The sequence below is a fragment of the Alosa pseudoharengus genome, unplaced genomic scaffold (genome assembly GCF_046254945.1).
Source record: "Alosa pseudoharengus isolate Yale_2024_CS ecotype anadromous, Long Island Sound unplaced genomic scaffold, YU_APseudo_1.1 YU_APseudo_1.1_scf_17, whole genome shotgun sequence".
Lineage (NCBI taxonomy): Eukaryota > Metazoa > Chordata > Actinopteri > Clupeiformes > Clupeidae > Alosa > Alosa pseudoharengus.
Window position 1 is genome coordinate 23,941,857 of NW_027468640.1, and position 14,239 is coordinate 23,956,095.

At 43.1% G+C, this 14,239-nt stretch overlaps 1 long non-coding RNA gene across 1 annotated transcript; it reads right to left on the reverse strand.

Moving 5' to 3' along the window:
• Positions 1–8,688: 8,688 nt before the first annotated feature.
• On the reverse strand, positions 8,689–12,931 carry LOC143127486 (uncharacterized). Its single transcript, XR_012987642.1, has 3 exons — positions 12,625–12,931; positions 10,113–10,147; positions 8,689–9,803 (listed from the first exon to the last, which is right to left on the reverse strand). It is a non-coding gene; the product is annotated as an uncharacterized LOC143127486 (long non-coding RNA).
• Positions 12,932–14,239: the final 1,308 nt, after the last annotated feature.

The following is a 14,239-nucleotide window of genomic DNA, read 5'->3' on the forward strand; positions in this document are numbered from 1 at the left end:
CCTTGACTCTTTTGTCTGATTTTCACAATTGAGGTAGCGTCTGAATCCTTGAACAATCTCGAGTTCATCGACCCCTATCCCGTCACTTTCCGCCATATTGGACCTCCGCCATATTGGATTTAGTCCAAACTCTACGAAAAGTTTCAGCGGTTACAAATTTCATCCGATTTTCACAGAACTTGGCGGGGATGATCTTCAGACCGAGCCGCACAAACGATACTTGTCAGATTTTTTATTTTCAAGTTTGTTTGCCTGTGACAGCCAATTACACATGGCGACGATGCCGCCTAACAGGAAATGGGCTAACATCTCGGCTACTCTTTAATGTATGAAGTCCAAACGTGGTACAGGGACTTGGTATCTGATTGTGAGGACGCCCTAGGAAATTGGCGTCATTTGGCCTCTATAGGGGGCGCTGCAATACAGGAAGTGAGCTTGTATCTCAGCAACGCTTTGATGTACGAAGTCCAAATTTGGTATAGAGACTTGGTATCTGATTGTGAGGACACAGTAGGAAATTGACATCATTTGGCCTCTATAGGGGGCGCTGCAATACAGGAAGTGAGCTTGTATCTCAGCAACGCTTTGATGTACGAAGTCCAAATTTGGTATAGAGACTTGGTATCTGATTGTGAGGACACAGTAGGAAATTGGCATCATTTGGCCTCTATAGGGGGCGCTGTAATACATGAAGTGGGCTCAAATCTCAGCAACGCTTCGTTGTATGAAGTCCAAACGTGATACATGGGCATATTATCTGATTGTGAGGACATGCAAGGAAAGTGGTCTCATTTGGCCTCTAGGGGTGTTGCAATAAAGAAAATGAGCTCACATCTCAGCAACACTTTGGTGTATGAAGTCCAAACTTGGTAGACGGACATGGGAGCTGATTGTAAGAACGCACAAGGACATTGGTGTAATTTGGCCTCTAGGGGCGCTGTAACAAAGTAAATGAGCTTATTTCTCAGCCGTTCTTTATCCAAACTTGCTGTGAGTGGTTGCTCATGCCATGGCAACGCCATTCCTGCTATAGCGCACTGCTTGGCCCCCGCATTGCTGCTTGCAGCTATATTTATTATTATTATTACACTTCTGCCATTGGAGTCTATGGCAGCCCATAGAACGCCTGGCTAAAAAGTTCAGATTTTTCCGTCGAAAGTTTCGGGACACTCCACTGACCACTCACACTCATTTACGGACCTCTAAACCCAGCCGTCTAGCGCCACCAACAGGTCAAAGTTTGGCTGAAAGTTGAAAAGCTGGGTTGAAAGGTATTTGCAAGTCATTATTATTATGAAATTTAGCGCCCTGATTCAGGACCGTCCCATGATCACTCTCACGAATTTACAAAGCTCTATGCCGAACACTCTAGCGCCACCAATAGGTCGAATCTGGACTCACATTTACGCATGTAACAATTGAACGGTGTGTTCGATTTTCACAAATTAAGCACCGTTGGAATCCCTGGACTGACTTGAGTTGATTGACCCCTATTACGTCACTTTTGGCCATACTGGACCTCCGCCATATTGGATTTAGTCCAAACTCTACGAAAAGTTTCAGCGGTTACAAATTTCCTCAGATTTTCACGAAACTTGTTGGAGATGATCTTCTGCCCGAGCCGCACAAACGATACTGGTCAGATTTTTCAATTTCATTTTTGTTTGCCCGTGACAGCCAATCAAATATGGTGACGAGGACGCCAAACAGGAAGTGGACAAACATCTAGGTGATGCTTTGAGTTAACATAACAAAACTCGAGACCATTAGTCGGGACACTGTCCCAATCACTCACACCAATTTTCATGCATATACATTGAACACAGTAGCGCCACCACCAGTTTAGTGCTGCACATGCGTTCATGCGCGTGATCCTTGACTCTTTTGTCTGATTTTCACAATTGAGGTAGCATCTGAATCCTTGGACCATCCCGAGTTCATCGACTCCTATCCCATCACTTTCCGCCATATTGGACCTCCGCCATATTGGAATTGGTCTAAACTCTACGAAAAGTTTCAGCGGTCCCAGATTTCATTTGATTTTCACAGAACTTGGCAGAGATGATCTTCAGACCGAGCCGCACAAACGATACTTGTCAGATTTTTTTATTTCATTTTTGTTTGCCCGTGACAGACAATCAAATATGGCGATGAAGCCACCAAACAGGAAGTGGGCTAACATCTCGGCTATGCTTTAATGTATGAAGTCCAAACTTGGTACAGGGACTTTGTATCTGATTGTGAGGACACGGTAAGAAATTGGCATCATTTGGCCTCTATAGGGGGCGCTGTAATACAGGAAGTGAGCTTGTATCTCAGCAACGCTTTGGTGTACAAAGTCCAAACTTAGTATAAGGACCTGTTACCTGATTATGATGATGCACTAGGAAATTGGAATCATTTGGCCTCCATAGGGGGCGCTGTAATACAGGAAGTGAGCTCGTATCTCAGCAACACTTTGGTGTATGAAGTCCAAACTTGGTACAGGGACATATTAGCTGATTGTGAGGACATGAAGGAAAGTGTTCTCATTTGGCCTCTAGGGGTGCTGTAATAATGAAAGTGAGCTCACATCTCAGCAACACTTTGGTGTATGAAGTCCAAACTTGGTAGAGGGACATGGTAGCTGATTGTGAGACCGCACAAAGACATTGGTGTAATTTGGCCTCTTGCTGTAAGTGCTTGCTGATGCCGTGGCAACGCCATTTCTGCTATAGCGCTCTGCTAGGCCCCCGCATTGCTGCTTGCAGCTATATTTATTATTATTCCGCCATTGAAGTCAATGGCAGCCCATAGAACCGTCTGGTGAAAAGTTGTGAAATTTGGCACACTGATTAGGGACAGTCCAATGATTAATGTCAGCAAGTTTCATGATGGCACCTCAAGCACTCTAGCGCCACCAACAGGCCAAAGTTGGACTTGCGTTCACGCACGTAACTTTTGACCCGTATGGCCGATTGTCAAAAATGAGGTATCGTTGGAATCCTTGGACCAAGCCGAGTTCAACGCACCCTATGACGTCATTTTCCGCCATGATGGATTTTCCGCCATTTTGGATTTAATCAAAAACACTAAAAGGTTTTCACAGGTCACAAATTTTGTCCAATCGACACCAAACCTGACACACATGCTCTTCAGACCAAGCCTCACAAAAGATACTCCTTTACGTCTTCGGAACTAAAACCGTTTGCCCGTAACAGCCAATCAAAATTTGCGGCGAAGCCGCCAAACAGGAAGTGAGCTCATATCTCAGCAACCCATTAATCTATCATAACCAAACTTTGTACATGGACTCAGGACCCAATCAGGGGGACGCTCAAGAAATCTGGTGACCTTTGACCTCTAGGGGGCGCTGTAATTTAGAAACATGCCTTTTGGCCTGTAGCTGCTGTTGTGCTTAGAATTAAAACGCACTAGTGGTGTCTGGTAATACTGTTGGAGGTCCTTAGGCCGACCCAAGCCAACTTGTGATGTCATCATAATTGATTCGGCCGCCATATTGGATTTAATCAAAAACACGTACAAGTTCTCGCAGGTCACAAATTTTAGCGGATCCTCACCAAAATTGCCAGAGACCATCTTCAGACAATAACCTATCAATATATTGCTTTCTGGAACAATTGACAAAAGCATTCGCCCGTAACAGCCAATCGAAATTGGTGGCGAAGCCGCCAAACAGGAAGTGACCTCATATCTCAGCAACCCTTGCATGTATCATAACCAAACTTACTACATGGATGTATGACGCTCAAAAACTTTGGTGACCTTTGACCTGTAGGGGGTGCTGCAATTAGCAATATTGCATTTTGATCTGTAGTTGCTGATGTGTTTTATCGATCTTTTATTTTTTGACGTGAAACTGATGGCAACATGTTCCATCCAGTTCATTCTAATGCGTGCGTGCAAGGGCGGGGCGGGGCGGGGCAGGGGTGATTAGGTGGAGGGGCTGGCTGGCGGAAGCAGCAGCAATACTCAGCCCTGTTTCAGCCCTACAAAGTCAGTTATGTTTTGATGTTACACTAGTTGAAAGCGTTGATCGCGGATATCTGCTGAGTTGAGTTTATCTTGTCGCCCTGTCTACTCCGGCCTATACTGCTTGGCCCCCTCATTGCTGCTTGCAGCTATATTTGGGGGCCAAGCAGCGAAGCTGCGCGGCAACCCTTAGTGATTCTACCTTTTCTTATTATTATTGGGGGCCAAGCAGCGAAGCTGCGCGGCAACCCATAGTGATTCTACGTATTCTTATTATTATTATTATTATTATAACGAAACGCTAATTTGCCATTAAACCATACAGTAAAAAGTTGGGATATTCGGCACATTGATTCGGTTCAGTCATATCTTTAATTTATCAAAGTTTCAAGTCTGCATTTTGAGTGCTCTAGCGCCACCAACATTTCAATTTTTTTATTACATCTATGCACATAACGTTTGAACGGTACACCACATTTTGAACATTAAGGTATATTTGGAATCCTTGGATGAGACCGAACTCAACGCAGATGTCAATTTATGAGGTAAACGTAATTGATCAGGCTGCCATATTGGATTTAATCAAAAACACCTAAAAGGCATCAAAGTTGGCAAAGTTTGTCCGATTTTCACGAAACTTGACGCAGATGATCTTCAGACCATGACTCATCAATGCATTGCTTTTAGGAGCCATATTCAAAACCCGTCGCCCGTCACGACCAATCAAGTTTGGCGGCGAAGCCGCCAAACAGGAAGTGAAGTGATCTCGGCAAGGCTTTCGCGTATCAACACCAAACTCAGTATAGGGTCTCAGGACCCAATTAGGAGGAGGCTCAATAAATTTGGTGACGTTTGACCTACAGGTGGCGCTATAATTACCAAAATTACGTTTTAGCCTGTAACGGGTCATGTGTTTGGAATTAAAGCATATTAGTGATATCTGTTAATACCTTGAGAGGTCCTTAGGCCGACACATGCCAACATGTGACGTCAACATAATTGATTCGACCGCCATATTGGATGTCATCAAAAACACTTAAAAGGCATCAAAGGTCACAAAGTTTCTCCGATTTTCACGAAACTTGACGCAGATGATCGTCAGACCATGACTCATAAACGTATTGCTTTTTGGAGACATATTCAAAACCGGTTGCCTGTGACGACCAATCAAGTTTGGCGGCGAAGCCGCCAAACAGGAAGTGAAGGGATCTCGGCAAGGCTTTTGCGTATCAACACCAAACTCAGTAGACGGTCTCAGGACCCAGTTAGGAGGAGGCTCAATACATTTGATGACTTTTGACCTATAGGTGGCGCTATAATAACATGAAGTGGGCTCATATTTCAGCAATGCTTTCACATATTAAAACCAAACTTAGTATATGGACTTGGGACCTCATCCTGAGGACAGACAATAATTTTAGCAACCTTTGACCACTAGGGGTGCTATAATTTGCAACATTTTCTCGTATCGACACCAAACTTGGTATATGGACTCATGACTACAACCTGAGGACGCACAATAAATTTGGTGACTTTTGACCACTAGGGGTGCTATAATTATCAACACTTTCTCGTATCGACACCAAACTTGGTATGTGGACTCGTGACTACAACCTGACTATGCACAATACATTTAGTGATGTTTGAGGTATGCATATGTGTGGGGGGTTATTGGGGTGTGTGGGAGAGGAAGTTTATCTGTGTATATGTGTGTGTGTGGGACGGGTGGTTAATTGGGTGTGTGTATAATGTAGCAACATTGGGTTGCCATGACAACTCCTGCTCAACTGCTTGGCCCCCACATTGCTGCTTGCAGCTATATTTATTATTATTATTATTACGCTTCCGTCATTGAAGTCAATGGCAGCCCATAGAACCGTCTGGTGAAAAGTTCTGAAATTTGGCACACCGATTAAGGACAGTCTCATGATTAATTTCACCAAGTTTCATACCGGCACCTTGAGCGCTCTAGCGCCACCAACAGGCCAAAGTTGGACGTGCGTTCACGCACGTAACTTTTGACCCGTTGATCGATCCGATTGTCAAAAATTAGGTATTGTTGGAATCCTTGGACCTAGCCGAGTTCAACGCACCCTGTGACGTCATTTTCCGCCATGATGGATTTTCCGCCATTTTGGATTTCATCAAAAACACTTAAAAGTCTTCACAGGTCACAAATTTTGTCCGATCAAAACCAAACCTGACACACATAATCTTCAGACAAAGCCTCACAAAAGTTATTCCTTTTTGTCTTCGGAACTAAACCCGTTCTCCCGTAACCGCCAATCAAAGTTTGCGGCGAAGCCGCCAAACAGGAAGTGAGCTCATATCTCAGCAACCCTTGCATGTATCAAAGCCAAACTTGGTGCATGGCCTCAGGACCCAATCAGGGAGACACTCAAGAAATCTGGTGACCTTTGACCTCTAGGGGGCGCTGTAATTAAGAAACATGCCTTTTGGCCTGTAGCTGAAGTTGTGCTTAGAATTAAAACGCACTAGTGGTGTCTGGTAATACTGTTGGAGGTCCTTAGGCTGACCCAAGCCAACTTGTGATGTCATCGTAAATGATTCGGCCGCCATATTGGATTTAATCAAAAATACATACAAGTGTTCGCAGGTCACAAATTTCAGCGGATCCTCACCAAAATTGGCACAAACCATCTTCAGACCATAACCTTTCAATATATTGCTCTCTGGAACAATTGACAAAAGCATTCGCCCGTAACAGCCAATCGAAATTGGTGGCGAAGCTGCCAAACAGGAAGTGAGTTTATATCTCAGCATCCCTGCCATGTATCATAACCAAACTTACTACATATATTTGTGACCCCATTAGGAGGACGCTCAAAAAATTCGGTGACCTTTGACCTGTAGGGGGTGCTGCAATTAGCAATATTGCATTTTGATCTGTAGTTGCTGATGTTTTAGCAATCTTTTATTTTTTGATGTGAAACTGATGACAACATGTTCCATCCAGTTAATTCTAATGCGTGCGTGCAAGGGCAGGGCAGGGCAGGGCAGGATGGGGTGGGACGGGCTGGGGTGATTAGGTGGGACGGGCTGGCTGGCGGAGGCGGTGGCAATACTCAGCCCTGTTTCAGCCCTGTTGATCCCGGGTGTCTGCTGAGTTCTATCTTGTCACCGTGGCTATTCCGGCCTATACTGCTTGGCCCCCTCATTGCTGCTTGCAGCTATATTTATTACACATCTTTCCTCTGCCATTGGAGTCTATGGCAGCCCATAGAACCGTCTGGTGAAAAGTTGTAAAATTTGGCACACTAATTAGGCAGTGCCCCATGATTAATTTCACCAAGTTTCAAGTCCGCACCCCCAGCGCTCTAGCGCCACCAACAGGCCAAAGTTGGACATGCATTTACGCACGTAACTTCTGACCCGTTGGCTCGATTTTGAAAAATGAGTTATCCTTGTAATCCTTGGACTAAGCCGAGTTCAACGCACCCTATGACGTCATTTTCCGCCATGATGGATTTTCCGCCATTTTGGATTTCATCAAAATCACTTAAAACGTATCAGAGGTCACAAATTTTGTCCGATCGACACCAAACTTCACAGATATCATCTACAGACCATGCCTCATCAATGCATTGCTTTTTGTCTTCGGAACTAAAACCGTTCGCGTGTAACAGCCAATCGAAATTTGCGGCGAAGCCGCCAAACAGGAAGTGAGCTCATATCTAAGCAACCCATTCATCTATCATAACCAAACTTAGTCCATGGACTCAGGACCCAATCAGGGGGACGCTCAAGAAATCTGGTGACCTTTGACCTCTAGGGGGCGCTGTAATTAAGAAACATGCCTTTTGGCCTGTAGCAGCAGTTGTGCTTAGAATTAAAACGCACTAGTGGTGTCTAGTAATTCTGTTGGAGGTCCTTAGGCAGACCCAAGCCAACTTGTGATGTCATCATAATTGATTCCGCCGCCATATTGGATTTAATCAAAAACACGTACAAGTTTTCGCAGGGCACAAATTTCAGCGGATCCTTACCAAAATTGGCAGAGACCATCTTCAGACCATGCCTTATCAGTGCATTGCATTCTGGACCAATTGACAGAAGCATTCGGCTGGAACAGCCAATCGAAATTTGCGGCGAAGCCGCCAAACAGGAAGTGAGCTCATATCTCAGCAACCCTTGCATGTATCAAAGCCAAACTTGGTGCATGCACTCAGGACCCAATCAGGGGGACGCTCAAGAAATCTGGTGACCTTTGACCTCTGGGGGGGGGGGGGGGCTGGCTGGCTGAGGCGGTGGCAATACTCAGCCCTGTTTCAGCCCTACAAAATCAGCTATGTTTTGATGTGACACTTGTTGAAAGTGTTTATCGCAGGTGTCTGCTGAGTTCTATCCTGTCGCCGTGGCTACTCCGGCCTATTCTGCTTGGCCCCCTCATTGCTGCTTGCAGCTATATTTTTATTTGTTGTAGCGTGACAAGGTGGCGTGAAAGGATAGACCTCTGCATTTCGGATCTTGTAGTTGTAGGTTCGAGCCTAGATAATGATAAATGAATAATGATGTTGGAATCTTGGATAGGCTCAGTCACTAAATATTCCTATGATTGTTTAGAACCTGTAGTCCTAGTTTTAACTACTGATTGGAGACCATATGCTTACTAGCCTAGGCTTAGGATAAATTTATATTATGTTCTATGCAAATTGGCATGGTTAGATTAGATTCAACTTTATTGAAATTGTGCAGAGCACAAATACAAATACAACCAAATACAGTTTGCATCTAACCAGAAGTGCCAAAAAGGCAGAAAAGTGCAATGTGATATATAAAGTATAGACAGGTGGTGCATAGACAGGACAATAAATATAGTGCAGTGTAGACAGTAGTATACAGTTGGTTTGCAGAAGGTGGTTTAGAGTAATATAAATGAAATATAAATATGTGCAGTATCTTATCAGTTACCTTACAGTAAGAGCAGAATAAATATGGATATGTAATATGAACAATGTTGAACATGTTGTTATGTAAGTGCTTTGGGTTTCACTCTGTTCTAAAAGCGCTATATAAATGAATACTTTACTTTATGATTGCCCTTCATTTCACTGGAAGTTTTTCATGCCTTTATGCAGCATTTTTCCAATGTTGCCCTTGTTATGTGTTTTCACTGTGACACTGAAAATTGAATACTGTTACCACACACAAGTATTTCATGATATTTTAAATGCACAGATACAGTTTTTTTACCATTACTTTTCATCCATTGTAGTTATGAAGTTGTGTGTTGAATCACAACCACAAAATGACAGTTCACATAGCACAAATGTTTCAATGCTCAAATGGTTGAAGGATCTGCGCCAGCTGTACCAACACACACACACACACACACACACACACACACACACACACATACACACTCACACACACACACACACACACACACAGTGTTACTGTAGGTGCTGCTGAGACAGTAGCAAAGTATATACTGTTCAAATGCATGTCTATATTCCCTGAGTGCACTGACATTTCAAGACCTACTTTATTCCATCAACCCCCTATGATAATACAAGCATGTCAACTGCTCCATCTAGGAGCCCAAAAGCGAGGCAGAGGCACGGTACAACAACGCCCATAGCCGGACCCGCGTTGTTGTGGAGAGGGCCCTGGGCATGTGGAAAGGTGTGTGAGCAAATCCGCTGGTGGCCTGAAGCTCCATCCTGCAAAGGCGTGCAGTGTAGTTTTGGTGGCGGCGCTTCTGCAACATGGCCCTTCAGGATCACATCCCACTGCCGGCTGATGAGGAGCTGTTAGTGGAGGAGGTGGAAGAGGTCATTCCAGTGGCTGCTGCACACCTTCCTGCTGGCCTGGAAGCACACTGGGAATTAGTTGCACATATGTTTGGCCCCTAAACACCCAAACCCCACAATTCCCTGCCACATTACCTGTTTTTTCCCCTTTTGTTTATGTTTTTTACATTTATTTTAGTTTGGTGGGGGTGAGGGGGTAAATGTACTTAACTTTCCCACCATCACTTTCTCCCCATGATCCCTCCCACACACACACACACACACACACACACACACACACACACACACACACACACATGTTCCCTATGAGCCATGACATCAAAATACATACACAGATTGAAAGGTCACAAAGCAAAGGCAACTTACCATTTTTCCGCCTCCCATGACAGGCCTACCCATACCTGGGCCATGAAGGACAAGTTAAATCAGTGAAAATCATGTCACATTTTGACACTGACCACAGCACTCTGCATGCTCACTTAAGTCCCAGAGGTCTTAAAGTTCTCCAAGCGAGAGGCTACTCAACAGCAGCATTCTCCAATGTCATTGTACCAACATAATTCAGCTATGTGTTCAAATATCAAGATCATATAATAACTGAGAGTAGTCTAACTTATACACCCGCTAAACATAGCTTGTGATCAGACAAGATACAACACAAGATACAACACAAACCCCACTCCACAGGCATAGGCTACTCACCTAGTCACTGAAAACAGCTGTTGTAAAGCCACTTCTCAAGAAGAATAACCTGGATGCCTCCATTCTAAACAATTACAGGCCCATATCCAATCTACCTTTTATTGGCAAAATTATTGAAAAAGTAGTCTTTAATCAATTAACCACCTTCCTAACATCAAATGGGTATTTTGATTACTTTCAGTCTGGTGTTCGGGCAAATCACAGCACTGAAACAGCTCTCATTAAAGTTTCCAATGACATACGCCTAAACACAGATTCAGGTAAAACATCAGTCCTAGTGCTACTGGACCTTAGTGCAGCATTTGACACTGTTGATCACAATATTTTACTGGGTTGGATTTACAGGCATAGTTATCAGCTGGCTAAAATCATATCTACATGAAAGGAGCTTCTTTGTTGCCATCGGAAACTGTACCTCAACACCAACGTCCTTGACCTGTGGTGTTCCCCAGGGGTCAATCTTGGGGCCACTATTATTCAACCTCTATATGCTCCCACTTGGACAAATCATTCAAAATAATTTGATTTCATATCATAGCTATGCAGATGACACACAAATTTACTTAGCTCTATCACCAAACGACTATGGTCCTCTTGAATCTATGTGTCAGTGTATAGAACAAATCAACACCTGGATGTCTCAAAATTTTCTTCAGCTGAACAAAGAAAAAACTGAAGTAATTATATTTGGTAAAAATGAGGAAAGACTTAGGGTTGCCACTCTCCTTGGCACAAAAGGGTTGAAGGCAAAGGATACTGTTAAAAATCTTGGTGTATTAATTGACAGTGATCTAAATTTCAACAGCCACATGAAAGCGATAACTAAATCAGCTTTTTACCACCTCAAAAATATTGCCAAACTCAGAGGGCTGATGTCAAAATATGACTTAGAAAAACTCATTCATGCATTTATCTCCAGCAGGGTTGATTACTGCAATGGACTGTTCACAGGCCTTCCTAAAAAGACTATTAAACAGCTTCAGGTGATACAAAATGCAGCAGCTAGGATTCTAACAAAAACTAAAAGAACTGACCACATTACTCCAATTCTTAAGTCCTTGCACTGGCTTCCAGTAAGTCACAGAACTGACTTTAAAGCACTATTGCTTGTTTATAAATCAGTAAATGGAGCAGGACCTAAATACTTGTCAGACATGCTTCAGCAGTACACACCTTCTCGTCCTCTCAGGTCCCAGGTGAAAAACCTACTAGTAAAACCTACAGTTAGAACTAAACATGGTGAAGCAGCTTTTAGCTGCTATGCGGCTCAGCTGTGGAACCAACTTTCGGATGACATCAAAAAGGCCCCAACTGTAGCCAGTTTTAAATCTAGACTTAAGACCAAACTGTTCTCAAATGCTTTCTGCTAACTGTGCCGAGTTACAAATTCTGAATCTGCCTTGATAATTATTCTACTTTGTCTTTTATTACTTTTTTTTTACTACTACTGTTTTGCTTAGTAATTATTCTTTATTTTTAAATGATTTTACCTTGTTTTATGTTTTCTTTTTATTATGATATTTACCTTTTAACTATTCTTTGACTATATTGCCCTTCTATGCTTTTATTTGTTTTTATTGTTTGGTTTTGTTTATGTAAAGCACATTGAATGACCTCTGTGTATGAAATGCGCTATATAAATAAACTTGACTTGACTTGACTCACACCCATCGACTCAGTCTTGAACCCCTGACCTCTCTCATGTAAAGCACACACGCTACAGTCTCTGCCACAGCACAGTCACTTCACCACATCATAATGGGCTGTAGAGTCCATATACCTAGCTATGTGTATGATTAGCAGATGCTTCATCCAAACACACTTAACATACAACTACAATGTAACATTATCCTTTTATAACAATTACAATGCTAGCCTCACATAACAATACCGTTGGCATTCAAAAGCTTTATCACCAGATAACTTAACGGGTGTTCGAAAGAATCTGTGCTGACACATTAGCATTAGGCTACATGTAAATTCACGAATAATAACAACACAGATGATTGCGGTCATCATAGCACTTCACCACAGGCCGCTCTGTTCTAGGCTAACTCCACAACACTTCACTTTCCACTGTACCACATAACGTTGTCCAGTAATGTGCAATTGTAGCTTCCAGCAATGCTATGGTATGGTATCCCACAGCAATGTTATGGGATCGTTTAATGGCTACCTCTCATCCATCTGTCCTCTGCGTGTTCCGTCATCAGGGTTGGTTACGTCGTCTACTATGGTTCTTACTACTTACTACAGGTCGAGAGGTGTAGTTGTAACTACACAACTTTACGATAGTGGTTGCGAACGTTAGTTGCTACTATGGTTTTGGGAAACACTGACGCAGTGTCACGATGCATCGTACTATGTAAGTTCCACCACTATAGTTCACACTATCGTTTTGGGGAACAGTTGTGTCGTACTTACATAGTTGCAACCATGTTAGTTGCTACCGTAGTTAGCAACGATGCTTTTGGGAAACGCACTCCTGGGCTGTAGACCCAAAGGGACATTTTTGGATTATTGACGAGTCAGACCAAAGGGGCTTCGGAGCAACGTGCAGTCCCCCCTGCAGCGTGCCAGCGAACGGAAAAATGAACAAAACAAACCAATTAAATATAAACTTAAAAAGGCATGTAGTTGTAGCGCGTTTCTTTTGTGAGAGGTGCAGCTCGTGTGTGTTGCTGTCCTCAATTTAGTGCTGAAGCGGACAATGCGAAGTTACCTAGAATGTTAACTTTGAACTCGTTATATTCAGTAAAGAAGCACTACACAAGTAAAACCATTGTAGGCCTATGTTATAAAAAAATTTCTTCATCTATTCTTTTACTCCGCTATACTCAACTTGGAAGTTAGGAAAATCGCCCTTCTGGCTTGTGTCAATATTGCACCGTGCGCATATGTGTAGGTCTACCTGGTATGCTACGGCAAGCAACATTGATAGAAAAATACACTTTGCTACCGTTTGTGCACGAAATGTGCACTCGCAAGCATATCCCATGCAATTTCCGTGGCCAGATACAAGGCGGGGAACGTTCCCCGGTCCCATACAAATAGCGGGGAACATAGGACCCGGGGAACATAGGTATGCTCCCAGTCTGCTTAGCATCATCAGTTTAATAAACAGGTGGCCAAATAAACAATATGGCACAAAACGGATCAGTGTTGACTGCTGCTTTCAGTATTTACTTGTATGCATGGATTTCGCCCGTGCTGGTAATTACTTAAAGTTGTGTTAAGTCCTTCAGTTGACAGTTTAGAAAGCTAATGCTAGTTAGTAGCCTAGCTAGCTCTCCATAGCAGAGGTGGTTGCATGACACGCGTATGGTATTCCTCCTGAGTTAATTTGAGCTAGCGGCATGCAACAGGAAGATGTTTACATGTCAGATATGTGGGCATTAGTCCACTGCGTCTATTTATGTGAGCCATACCTCAATTCATGACAATATACCCAATATAGACCTTCCATGCTGTGTTCCAGATTGTCAAATGAAATTTAAGACATATGCAGGTCTTGCATTTCCCCTGGGGATCAATAAAGTATCTCTATCTATCTATTTATCTATCTAGTTCTTAAGACGCACATATATAGAAACTGTGGTGATTTTATCTAGACATAATAATAATACTTGTGTGTGTGTGTGTGCTGGTTTATTGGAAAACATTCCATTTACTATAAAGGTGTTGTTTGTGCAACTGTTATGCAACATTTACTGGAAGTCATGAGACTGAGCTGTCAAAGGCTAAGAGTGAAAGTAAAAACAGGGCCTGGGAGAGAAAGGTGCTTACCAGAA